Source organism: Pezoporus flaviventris, unplaced genomic scaffold (genome assembly GCF_033815535.1).
Source record: "Pezoporus flaviventris isolate CSIRO_AGI_PZ_B2104156 unplaced genomic scaffold, CSIRO_AGI_Pfla_v1 ptg000025l, whole genome shotgun sequence".
NCBI lineage: Eukaryota > Metazoa > Chordata > Aves > Psittaciformes > Psittacidae > Pezoporus > Pezoporus flaviventris.
In genome coordinates this window covers 8,876,497-8,885,506 of record NW_026892573.1, presented here as the reverse complement: position 1 = coordinate 8,885,506, position 9,010 = coordinate 8,876,497, and positions in this window count along the sequence as shown.

Genomic DNA, 9,010 nt, shown 5'->3' with positions numbered 1-9,010 from the left:
CCTAGCCTTGCCCCGCCGGGGCCGCCCTCCCCCGGCCGCCGCCGGGGTGTTGTGGTCCCTGTGGGACAGGGGCCTCCAGGGGAATGCGGCAGCCCGGTGAGGGAGGGAGGCGCTGGGGTCATCCGCAGAACCGCCGGCTCCCGGCCAGCCCCGGTGGAGGCTCCGCCGTACCCCGGGCTCCAGCAGCGCTTTAAGCGGCACGGTGCGGTTTGTGTGGCCCCGGGGTGAGAAGTCATGGGCTCCCCCAGCACAAGAGGGACGTGGAACTGCTCGAGTGAGTCAGAGAAGGGCCACAAAGATGAGCAGGGGTCTGGAGAACCTCTCCTGTGAAGCCAGGCTGAGAGAGCTGGGCTTGTTCAGCCCGGAGAAGAAAAGGCTCTGGGGATATCTTAAAGCAGCTTCCTGTGCTAAAGGAGCCAACGAGAAATAAGGAGAGGGACTTCTTACAAGGGTGTGGAATGATGGAACAAGGGGGAATGGCTTTAAACTGAAAGAGGGGGGACTTAGGTTAGATATTAGGAAGATGTTCTTTCCACTGAGGTTGGTGAGGCGCTGGCACAGGTTGCCCAGAGAAGCTGTGGCTGCCCCATCCCTGCAGCGTTCAAGGCCAGGTTGGACATGGCTTGGAGGAACCTGGTCTAGTGGAAGGTGTCCCTGCCCATGGCAGGGGGGTTGAAAGTGGATGATCTTTAAGGTCCCTTCCAATCCAAACTATGCTTTGATTCTATGATACAATTCTGTGAAGAAGCTGGAGATCCATGGTGTGAATTGAGGGAACACCGGGGAAGCAGGCCAGACCTTCAAACCTGCCGAAGCTGCTGTTTCTCCAGAGGTGCGTGGTGATCTCCACCTTTTACACCTCTCCGCAAGCTTCCCTTATGGTCAGTAGAGAGTTCTCACCACAAAATCCTGCTGCGTGCATTTTGCCATCAATCCACGCATGAGCTTGCACACTGATGTTGAGCTAGGTGTTGGTGTTGGTTGTTGTCTTATGAATAGAGCAGCAGGCAAACAGGAGGCCACTTTCCTGAGCCAACCTGCAGCAGTGAAGATGGGGGATCATACAATCATCAACAGCAAAGAGCATCACCAGCTCCTTAAGGTGCCCATCTGCAGCCCCAGAGGTCACATACGCATGGGTATTTGTCATGTCCAGTGTGTGTGGATAACATTCAGGGACTGTTGTGACAGGATAAAACTATTCTCTTGCAGAAAGACTTCTTGGAAAAAAGAGAAAAAAAAACAAACCCTTTCCATCTGTTTTTATGCAACAGACTCACCCATTTATCTCAAACTGTGGTGAAATTTATTTCCCTGACATAGAGTCTGGGATTTAAATACAGACCGATGGATACCCACACACCCACAAAGCTACAAAAGGATTTCAAGGGGCATTGAAGTCAGCCAGTACTATGCATAATGCATCTTCCTGCTTTCCCTAATCCATCTAGAGCAAGCGTGGGCATGAGGTGGAGGCCCAAGAGGAAGTAATTGTTGACTTCTAGTGTTCAAATTAAAACTAAACCGAAATGTTGTTCCTGATTAACTTGTATCATACAGATGGCCAAGAAAATACAACTTCCACACAAATATTCCTGCCCCACATGAATGCTGAGCCTGAGCAGTCAATTAGGGTTGTTGTCTGCCCTAGCCCCCTGTTGTCCCCAGCCTTCCCGCTGTCACTCGGCTCTGATCAACCTGTGCTAAAACCCTTTTCCATATGCTAGCCTGGGTCTGCTGTGGCTAAAGCCTCACAGGCACGCTGCCATCTGGAGCACCATCAAAAACCTTCCGGAAAGAAAGCTAAACACTTGCTGAAGAACTCAGACTCTATTCTGGACAGCAAAAAGTGGAGTATTGATGTGTCACAAAGATATTCCAGGCTGTTTTAAAACATTTTCATTTGAACAACCAGATTCCTAATATTATCATAGAATCACAGAAAGGTTTGGGTGGGAAGGGACCTCAAAGATCAACCCCCCCTGCAGTGGGCAGGGACACCTTCCTCTAGACCAGGTTGCTCCAAGCCCTGCCCAACTTGGCCTTGAACACTTCCAGAGATGGGGCACTCACAGCTTCTCTGGGCAACCTGTTCCAGTGCCCCACCACCCTCACAGGGAAGAATTTCTTCCTTATATCTAATCTAAATCTCCCCTCTTTCAGTTTAAAGCCATTCCCTCTTATCCAGTTACCACCCTGCAGAAAGCACCTCTCCAGATTTCTTGTAGGCCCCCTTTAGGTACTGGAAGTCTGTTTTGTTTTAATGGAGGCATGCACAGTTTTTTTAACTCATCTTTTTGTGTCTGTAAGATGTTTGCTTGGCTTTTTGGAAGTGAAGGGATACACACGTTTGTGTGTGTCCAGTCTAGTAAGTGAAGGTCACTGCATTTTGCCATCAGCCACTTGCAGCTACATGATCTCACGGAGATGTAGCTCAGCCCTTCCTTTGAATGCCAAGGAGCTTCCCATGCCTGGTCCTGGTCTGTGTGACTTGTCTCACAGCAAGGATTCAGCTCCAGGCAGTGCCACCATGGAGGTACACAGACATACAGGTGCTAAGTCATGTCAGGAGCTTGTTTCACAAGGATCATGTGAGGTGCCAGCTGACACAGTGGATGTGCCATGGTACTGGGTTTGGTTTTGGGTGAAACAGGTAATAAGTCATGTGTCATGATAAAATAATATTGTAAGGAGATTGCAGATGATGGGAAATTCTGAGCAGAGGAAGTGTGTGGCAAATGGCTCCCTGCTCCAAAACGTCTGCTGAAGTATCAGGCCTGAAAGTCCAGTCTCACTTGCTGCCTGCATTTGACATCTGAAAAATCCTATTTTGGTGAGTGCACTGCCAGGCTTTTTTCCCTCTATGAGCACAACTTCTTAAAGATTTAATCACTAAGGAAAAAAAAAAAAGTCATTCCTCCACCAATGCAGTGGGGAAAGTAAAGAAATCCACACAGCAGGAGAGAGTCTGGAACATGTGGCAAGATATTTTACTCATATCACAGTATTTTGCACTTACTATACTGCCTTTGATCCAGTGGCTTTAGAGTGTTTATGAGTTATGAGGGATCTTTGGTCTTTTTTTCCCTGCTCCTGATGAAAAAGGTTTTGTCTTAATTTTTCCACCAGTGTAAACTGATTTGCTGAGATTATGCTGAAATTGTAAAGCCAGAAACAAAACGGAGACTGCAGCTCAAGTCACTGCACACACCCCTGTGCTGCCTTAGACCCATCTCGCCTTTGCGTCAACACTTCCAACAGGGGACAGAGTCCAAAAAATACTGATTAAAAAACACAAGTCACCCCTATGATTACATGACAGGAATTGAAAAGACCCCAGATAACAGGAGGATGAGCACGGGATAAATACACAAAGCTACGTTATTAAACCCTTTGAAGCACACTGGATTATGTTTGCACATAACACACCTGCTGTGATGCTAAGGACTAGGATCTGTCTTTGTTAACGTGCCATCCAAATTTCATCAGGAACATATTTTTCATTAAAATACCTCAGAGGAGCTGGTCTGTGAGGCATCTGGCTAGTGGCAGATGAAATGCTGGTTTCTTGGCCATTGAAGTTGGTCTCCCTGGAGAGTGAGAAACTAATAACCGAAGGGACAGGAGAAAGTGGGAGCAGACAAATACTCATTTAGCCCACAACCACAACACTTAGAGCAAAATGAATTTGGACACCAAAGGATACAAAGGATGACCTTTAATTGCTGATCTGTAGCACCAGCCGCCAGTGTGATGAACAAGCGAGAGCATGCAGACGGATCCCACCTGAGTGCAGACCCTGTTAACCACTGCACTGAGGTGGCTGCATGGCTGAAGCGATAACGGCAGCCGTGACAGGAAGGTCAAGCAGGGAAAAGCATCCCGGCCCCTGAAAATGGGAATACCTGTTTCCCAGCTGCTGGCAGCTGCGCAGAAAGCACTTGTACATGTAGTGATGGGCAGTGTCTGAGGGTGTGGGCACCTGTGCCCTGCTTAACCAGCCCAGAGCAGCCATGTTAAATCATAGAATCACAGAATGGTTTGGGTTGGAAAGACCTTAAAGCTCATCCAGTTCCAACCTCCCTGCCACGGGCAGGGACATCTTCCACTAGACCAGGTTGCTCCAAGCTCCATCCGACCTGGCCTTCAATGCTGCCAAGGATGGGGCAGCCAAGCTTCTCTGGGGAGCCTGTGCCAGTGCTTCTCCACCCTCTCAGTAAAGAACTTCTTCCTAATATCTAATCTAAATTCACACTCTTTCAATCCAAAGGCATTTCCCCTTGTCCTATCCCTACATGCCCTTGTAAAAAGTCTGTCTCTAGATTTCTTGTAGGTCCCCTTTAGGTACTGGAAAGCTGCTTTAAGGTCCCCCGCAAAGATCTCTCTGAAGCTTTGTCCCAACTCCAGCCATGAGCTGAAACTGATCTGCCTGATTTTACCCGAAGCAAATTAAGGGTATTTATCTGATGAGCACCACCAGACTGGCTGTGTTGGTGGTTTTCAGTGGGCATAAGGTGATGTGCTGGTTTGTGGCTCTCTCCTCCCTGCTAGCACAGTTGAATTGAGAAGAAAATGTCTTTTTTTTCCCCATTGGCATAAACCCAAGATTGTATAGTTGCACATATTGTCTGCAGACCACCAGGTGTGAAAGCAGAACGGCTGGCTACTGAATTCCCTCTATGCTCTGCATAGGGGGGAGAGATGTGACATTGTGTGTGATTTATATCTGTGCAATATATGTTAAAAATCTCCTCTTGCTGATATTAAAATGACCTCAAGCTTCCTAACAGGAGCAGTAATAATATCCTTACTCAGAAAGAAAACTGTGCAGGCCAGAGAAATCTCTATTTGCCCTCGTCAGCACTGCAGAGAAGAATTAATTGTGAAACCCCCAAAGTAGTGCTGGCTGGGATATAAGCTAGCCATCTGCGATAAAAAAGGTGAGGGTCAAAACAGTCATATAAATATTCGGTGCTTTAAGGGGAAGTTTCTGAAAGCTGGAAACAAGGAGAAACTAAAATGTGTCCTTTTAGAAATGATACCTCTGCATTGTTCAAGAGCATTCCTTATGCTATCAAAAAAGGAAAAAAGGTTGGACTGGCTGAAAAACCTACAGTCTTGACTGGAGAACTGACAAGAATACTGATAATTTAACTACAAAAGACATTTAAATTAATAAACATAAGTGGAAAAAAGGTAAAATTGTCAGGAATTGGTAGAAATAAAACTGGTGAAGAACTTAAGATCTGCAGCCATTGATGTTGAGTGATAAAGGTTTTTCTGATTTTGATATATATTTGAAACAAGAGTGGCAGCTATTCTTCCAGTCTACTGCTATGTGACAGATTTGACTTGTCAATTGGTATGCAAAAGAAACACAGATGTTCAATAATATCTCTGTTCTGCTTTGGGGTACAAAGCAGATGATAGAGCCATATTATGAACACATTTCTGTTCCAGTGCAAGCCTGAGGATGGAAAATAAGAGCAGCTCCGTTTAAACAACTTAGAATCAGCATCTCTGGATAAACTCACATCCATCAATTTGTAATACTGTTTTTCCAGTCAGTCAGTCTGGAGATGCTGTGGAGGTTTCTGACCAGTGGATGAATGCTTGTCTGTGGGAAGGGTTATTGGTTTGTAAAGTGAGAGCAGCCTGGGCTGATGAGACCTGTCAGCCTTCCCTGATTCCAGACACAGGGATGGACAAGCTGATAATAAAAAGGGAGAGCACCATCACCACTTGACACGGGTTGGTCCCCTGGTGGGTGGAAGGTTGGTGGCAAATGTGTTTTAGATAAAGTCACAAGTTTGGTGAGTAAAGGTAGCAATGCTAATGTAATAATACTTTATATTTCCACAGAACATTTGGTTTGCTAACCCCTGACATTTCCACCAGGGACACTTCTGCAAATTTAGCCCAGCATGCATTAAAAGGATTAAATGCTGACTAATTGGTCTCAAAATGTCCTTTTAATGTGTCATCTTCATGCAGGACACATCTACTTAAAGATTTAAGCATGGATTAGGTGTCAGCAATTTAAAACTTTTATCAGAGACCTAAAAGAAGATGTAACATCCTCACTGCTCAAGATTTCAGATAACACGAATTGGAAGAATGGTAAGTCCTGAAGACACATCACAGAACACTCTCTGAGTAAGCTGGGCTTTAGCAAACAATAGGTATTTTAATATAGCTCCCACAGAATTACATACCTAGGAACAAAGACTGCAGGACATGCTTTACAGGATGTGCAGCTCCCTCCTGGATACTCATTACTTTACAAAGATCTGGAGATCATACTGAGCTGTTAGGTAGTTGGAGCTCCTGCTGTCACATCAGTTAGTTCATGCTGCTATGCACAGATTTTGAGCTGAGAAAGATGTCACCTTACTTTTACAAGTTTTGCCAATATCCCACCTGAAAGTATGACCAAGCACAAGAAGTATGACCAAGTTGCTATGAGGAAACACGAAACTTGTAGAAAAATTGGGGAGAGAGTAGCTACCCTTGATATCTTATCAAAATAAAGAGATGATCAAGTAAAATTTATTTGTAACTATGAGAAGTAGTCATACAAACTATATCATGAAGAACAATGCCTGAGGAAGCAAATCTGCAGGAAAGCATTCGTAAACTGCTGGGGAAGCTGCAGGGCAGTTTAATCTGAAGTCCTGAGCTCCTCCATCAACCCTGTTGGCTAATAACTTCACTATGGCTCAGGCTTGCAGTATTTATGCCATGTTTAAGACAAGACTAGCTTTGGACACCCACTGGGAAGCCAGGCTGCAGTGCACTTAGCCTAGTGCAGGTTTACAGGAGACCACCCTCAAACCCCACTTTCCCTCTTTGTTAAGATGCCCACAGGAATGAGAGTTCAGCAGAAATAGGACAAGAGAAGAGGGCCTCAAATTGCACTAGGGAAGATTCAGATTGGAAAGATTTCTTCACCAAAAGTGTTGTTGAACACTGGAACTGGCTGCCCGGGGAAGTGGTGGAATCACCATCCCTGGGTGTACTTAAAAGACATGTAGATGTGGCACTCAGGGACATGGTTTAGTGGTGGGCATGGCAGTGCTGGGTTTGACCAGATCTTACAGGTCTTTTCCAACCTAACCAATTCTATGATCTAAGTTGTATTTGTGTCTAAGCTGTGTGGCTGGGGAGTGGACTGAGCACAAACATAGGTTCAAGCACATGTTTGATAGCGTGGCATGGAGTCTGTATGTGAAGACTGTGAGTATAAAGCCAGGGGACACAAATTAGCTCTGCAACCAATACTTTTACAATAGCTTTTTTTGGTCCAGTGCTGGTGTTCGGAATTTAAGGTTATGAGAGAACAATGGGTAACTCTGTGAAGAGCAGAAAATAGAACAGTGTGGCAGGCAGAACTCCAAATGATTTATCTGTTCAAGAAACAGTTACATTTCAGGACACCTGGAATGAAGGGAAGTCACCCATAATAGGGGACTTCTTAAATATAAGGTCCAGCAACTAGAAGCTGAAGCTAACCAAACTCTGATGACATACACTGAAAACATTTTTACAACAGGTAATAGTCATTGGAATAATTTGCCCAGAGCTGCAGTGGGATTTCCCTACAGTTGCAGTCTCTTGTTGATCCGACAAAAGGGGTTCTACTTCAAACACAAATGAAGTAAGGGAAGTCCTACAGCTTCTGTTACCCGAAAGGTCAAGCAAGATGGTCAGTAGTCTAATCTGGCCTTGTAAGCTATAAATAGATCATAGTCCTAGTGGAAAAGAAAATTACCCTTATCTCAGGCTTTCCCAAAACACTGTGGAAACAACAATAGGAATGCAGAAAGATCAAAAATAGTCCCTTTGCAACAGTTGTGCCTAGTTCAGTATTTCTACTAATGAGGCCAAAACATTTTGTGATCTGGTTCCATAATATCTTTTAAGCGCTTCCTTTGTGCTGTCAGAGCTGGGCCATACCCACTGCAGCCACTTTCAGAGCTGTTAACTAGTCAGTGTTCGATAATTACAACAAAGGTTGGGTTTGAGGTTGGTGGGAGTCTTCCCATTCTCATTTAATGGGTGGATCAAACCACAGTATCTTTGCAGTTTAAGGACACACCTCAAATTCTCCATCCGATGTGAAGTGAAACTCTGGGGAATTACACCACACACACACACACACAACTGCTGAGTCTGGCTGGAAGAACAGACGTTTCTCATGCACCATGTCAAATACTGTTATATTTAGGCAACATTTGAAAAGAATTCTACCTACATAAAGTGAATCATTAAATAGCCACAGTACAAATGCTGTACCAGCAACAGACACAAATTTATGCTGTGCCTTTATTGTTCTTTGCAAAAAGAAAGTACTTCACACAGCATGTATCCTCCTGCAAATTGTTTGGTTAGAAGAAAATAACAACTCCTGGCTTTGAGTTTCTGGGAGTGTTCTGCATGTATGAAGCAAAGAACACAGGAGCACCATTTTATTTGACTTTTGATTTTAAAAAATACAGTGCAACAGCATAGCATTTAGATTATATCAGTTCCTCCCTTTACTTACTCCCCGAGCTAATTTTAATGATTTTGGGGCTTTGAGCAACCTGGTCTACTGAAAGGTGACTGCCCATGGCAGGGAGTTGGAACTAGATGATCTTTTAAGGTTTCTTCCAACCCAAACCATTCTGTGATTGTATGATAATTCATCATCCGCCAAGTGAAACCCTCCAAGTACATAAAATACTTCGAATTGAACAAAACAATGCAGAACGTCTAAATAATCTGAGCCTCATGGTCAGAGCAGGACTGGATTCAGAGAGATGCTATGACTATTCCAGCCTAGAACTTGCTGTTCATCATTGCTGATCATGGCAGAGCAGGGTTTAGTCTGCCCTTTCATCAGTGGGAATTTGAAATCATGGCATTTCAGTGGGAAAGCAGGAGACCTATGATCCTAGCTCATCTTTGTTCTGCAGCAGGGGTATGAAACAGGGTGGTTTCTGTCAGATCTACTTCTCACTACTCTGTG